This window comes from Lactuca virosa, chromosome 4, assembly GCF_052849685.1.
Source record: "Lactuca virosa cultivar CGN04683 chromosome 4, Lactuca_virosa_CGN04683_v6, whole genome shotgun sequence".
NCBI classification, from domain to species: Eukaryota; Viridiplantae; Streptophyta; class Magnoliopsida; order Asterales; family Asteraceae; genus Lactuca; species Lactuca virosa.
Window position 1 is genome coordinate 272,464,752 of NC_136429.1, and position 4,056 is coordinate 272,468,807.

Consider the following 4,056-nt stretch of genomic DNA (forward strand, 5'->3'; position numbering starts at 1 on the left):
GGAAAATGGCTGTCATGCATCTTTGGAAGGTTGCAGGAGCATTGCAAAGTCCGAATGGCATTCGTCTGTATGCAAAAGTTCCGTATGGGCAAGTGAATGTTGTCTTTTCTTGATCTTCAGGAACGATAGGAATTTGAAAGTATCCTGAGAAACCATCTAGGAAACAATAGTAAGCATTTCCAGAAAGACGTTCTAGCATCTGATCGATAAAAGGAAGGGGTAAATGGTCTTTGCGGGATGCATCATTTAACTTTCGATAATCGATGCACACTCGCCACCCTGTAACTGTTCTTGTTGGTATCAGCTCATTCTTTTCATTGATTATGATGGTCATTCCTCCCTTCTTTGGGACAATGTGAATGGGGCTTACCCATGGACTGTCTGAAATAGGGTAGATCATTCCCGAATCTAAGAGTTTTACGATCTCTTTTCTCACAACTTCTTGCATTTTCGGGTTCAATCGCCTTTGTGGTTGGACTGCTGGTTTTGATCCTTCTTCCATCAAAATTTTGTGAGAACAATAGGATGGATTTATTCCTTTGATATCAGAAATATTCCATGCTATAGCTTGCTTTCTCTTTTTCAAAACTTCAATCAACCTCTCTTTTTCATGCGGTGAGAGATTTGCAGCGATGATCACAGGGAATTGCTCATTATTTCCTAGGTATGCGTACTCCAAATGATCAGGTAAAACTTTCAACTCAGTTTTGACATCGGAGTCAAAAGGTGTTTCTTTTTGGTGTGCTTCCTCTTTTTCTGATTTACTATCCGTGTAGTCTTCTTTTTGATTAATCTCCTCCAACAGTTTTTCCAGTTCTTCCAGATCTTTTTCAGCATCAAACGTATCTTCTCCAAGTTGCATCATGCTTTCAATGTCTTTATCTTTTACTTCCAATATCTCATTTTCCAATAAGTTATCAAAAACATCAGCAAAGAAAACTTCATCATCACTCACCTTGGAGTGCTTCATTGCTCTATCAAGACCGAATGTGATAGCATCAGTTCCGACTCTTAGTGTCAACTTTGATCCATGAATGTCAACTAATGCTCTTGCAGTGCTTAAGAATGGTCTTCCCAAAATAATAGGAACTTCATTGTCTTCTTCCATATCAAGCACTACAAAATCTGCAGGAAATACGAACTTGTCAACTTTCACCAGTAAGTCCTCCACTATCCCTTTTGGATACGTCACTGATTTGTTTGCCAGATGGATTGCCATTCGAATTGGTTTTGGTTCAGGTAAATCAAGTTTCTTGTAAAACGAATATGGCATAAGATTTATACTTGCTCCTGAATCAGCCAGAGCATGGCTGAGACCCAAATTACCAAATTGGCACGGTAAAGTCAGACTTCCTGGATCTCTCATTTTCTGAGGAAGTTTGTTCAACATGGCTGCTGAACATTGTTCGTTTAATACTACACTTGAAGCTTCCTCCATTTTCTTTCGGTTAACAAGCAAATCTTTCAGAAATTTTGCATATTTGGGCATTTGAGCCATAGCTTCAATGAATGGGATGTTGATATGAAGGATTTGATATGATCGATGAATTTGCGATAGTCCTCCTCCTCTTTTTCCTTCCTCAAGCGTTGAGGGAAAGGAATTGGTGGCCTATATGGTTTGACAACTGGAGTGGATGTACTTGTCTCAACCGGAACTGGTTCTTTTTCCTTCTCTTGTGATTGTGAAATAGTAGAAGGTTCGTTAGTATGAACTGGAACTAACAGCTCAAGATTTTTTCCAGTTCGAGTTGTTATTGCTTTGACATGAGCAGTCGGATTTGTCTCAGTGTTACTTGGTAATGTTCCAGGAAATCGCTCTTGTAGTACTCTCGAAATTTGCCCGATTTGTTTTTCGATGTTCAACATCGAAGCTTGCTGATTTCTTAGAGCAGTTTCAGTTGTTGAACCGATTCTTTTCACCAACTCTTCTGTATCTCGATGTCTTTTATCAGATGCTTCTGCAAATCTGGCCATCATTTCTTCGAAAGTTGGCTTCTTTTCTTGCACAATTTGCTCCAATGGTGGGTTTTTTTGGTAGAAACCTTGACCGCTTTGTCTCCATTTCCCTTGCATCTCCATTTCCTTCTTGTATTCATCGAATGGTTTCCAGTTGTTCCGAGGCTTCCTTTCATCGTATCTATCTCCAGATGAGTAGCATACATCAACCTTTTGATTCCCATCTTGATCTAATGGACAATCTTTTTCAAGATGTGGTCCACTACAGTTGTCACAGCCGACTTGGATAACATGAATTGTCTGATTGACCTTTTTCATGTCTCTTCCTAATGCATCCAATTTTGCATTTAATGCTGCCAAGCCATCTGAGCTCTCTCCTGTTGATCTTTTTCGGAAAGATGAATCTCGTGAAGAATATCACTGATGTGAGTGTTGGGCGAGTTCCTCGATTATTGCTTTCCCGTCAGCTGGATTTTTCTTAGGAATGGGTCCTTGAGAGTCAACTAACTGACGGGTACAAACATCGATCCCGTTATAGAAAGTCTGCACGACCTGATGTGGATTTAGATCATGTTGTGGACAATTTTGCAGCATTTCTTTATAACGGTCCCAAGCATCATACAGTGTCTCATCTTCAAGCTGCTGAAAATTTTGAATTTTCATTTTTATCTTCGCAATTTTGCATGGTGGGCTAAATTGTTTTGTAAATTTTGATCTTAAACCTTCCCATGTGGTAATCGTAGGTTCAGATTTTATCCAACGTTTTGCAGCTCCTTGTAGTGTTATTGGAAACACTCTAAGCATGACTGCATCTTTGCTTACTCCAACAATGTTGAAGTAGTCAGCTATTTCGAGTACAGCTTCGACATGTTGGTTTGCATCTTCATCTTCTCTTCCGGCAAAAGGAGTTTCTCGTAGAAGGTGAAGAAATTGTCCTTTTAATTCGAAATTTGTTTGGGCTGGTATCGCTGGACGAATGACTCCATGATCATCTCCGTCTCTAGTACGGCTTGTATATTCCTCTAATGAAAGGAGGGCTAGATCGGTCATTGTTTGGTTTTCTCGGATTAGTTGATGAAACGTGCGTTCGGGCTCTTCTAAAGGTGGAACGAAAGTGAAATTTGAACTTCGGGTCATATATTAAGGAAATTCTATCTTAAAGTGAATTGATTATATTGCATAAATTATTTATTTAATTTTTGTGTAATACTTTGACTATCAAATAGAGAACAGACAGAGAGAGGCAGCCGGGAGGCAGGATCATTTCGGTGTATATTATAAATATAACTTTTTTGAAATCCAACAACCAAAACCAACGTACCAATTCCAAACTCCGTTCTGGTAAGTAGAATTACTCGTATTACACGCGAATTAAATAAAGTTATTCATGCAATATAAACATGGCTCTGATACCATTTTTTTATTTTTTTATTTTTAAAATTTTTTTTTTAATAATTTTTTTTTAAATATATATATATTATTTTTTTTTATAATATTTTTAAATTTTTTTTATAAGTAAATTTAACAACCTATAATTAACTTACAACTAAGGAAATTTATGCAATACTAAGTTAAAAGAAAAAAAAAATATAATAATTTTTTTATTTTATTTTCAATTTTTTTTTTTAAAAATTTTTTTTAATAAGTAAAATTAATATTTTAAATCAATTTCGTATTTTTTTTTATTAATTTTGTTTTTAATATATTTTTTTTAAAATTTTAAAAAAAAAAAATTTTTAATTTTTTTAAAATTTTTTTTTTTTACGTTAACTAAAAAACAATAAGACTAAACCAAATAAAACCGTTTCCCCGGCAACGGCGCCAAAAACTTGATGTGGTAAAAATTCACTCTAGTCTTAAATTTATAAGGTCGAAATTACCGATGCCAGAATTTACTACACGACTTAGGCAAGTGTACCTAATTGTAATTGTAATATAGCAATGGTAAGAACGGATGTCGAACACTTGGGGAAACGAGAATGATTTACGTTTAGACTATTTGTCGCTAATTAACTTAAAAGATAATAAACTTGGGGGAATTTTTAGTAACGAGACAAATAATGAGAATTTTAACGATTAAAGTGTAAAAACAAATATAGA

The 4,056-nt window shown here is 35.7% G+C and overlaps 1 non-coding gene across 1 annotated transcript; it reads left to right on the forward strand.

Moving 5' to 3' along the window:
- Window positions 1–2,521: 2,521 nt before the first annotated feature.
- LOC145110507 (small nucleolar RNA R71) lies at window positions 2,522–2,627 on the forward strand. The gene has a single exon (XR_013709886.1). It is a non-coding gene; the product is annotated as a small nucleolar RNA R71 (small nucleolar RNA).
- The last annotated feature ends 1,429 nt before the right edge of the window (window positions 2,628–4,056 follow it).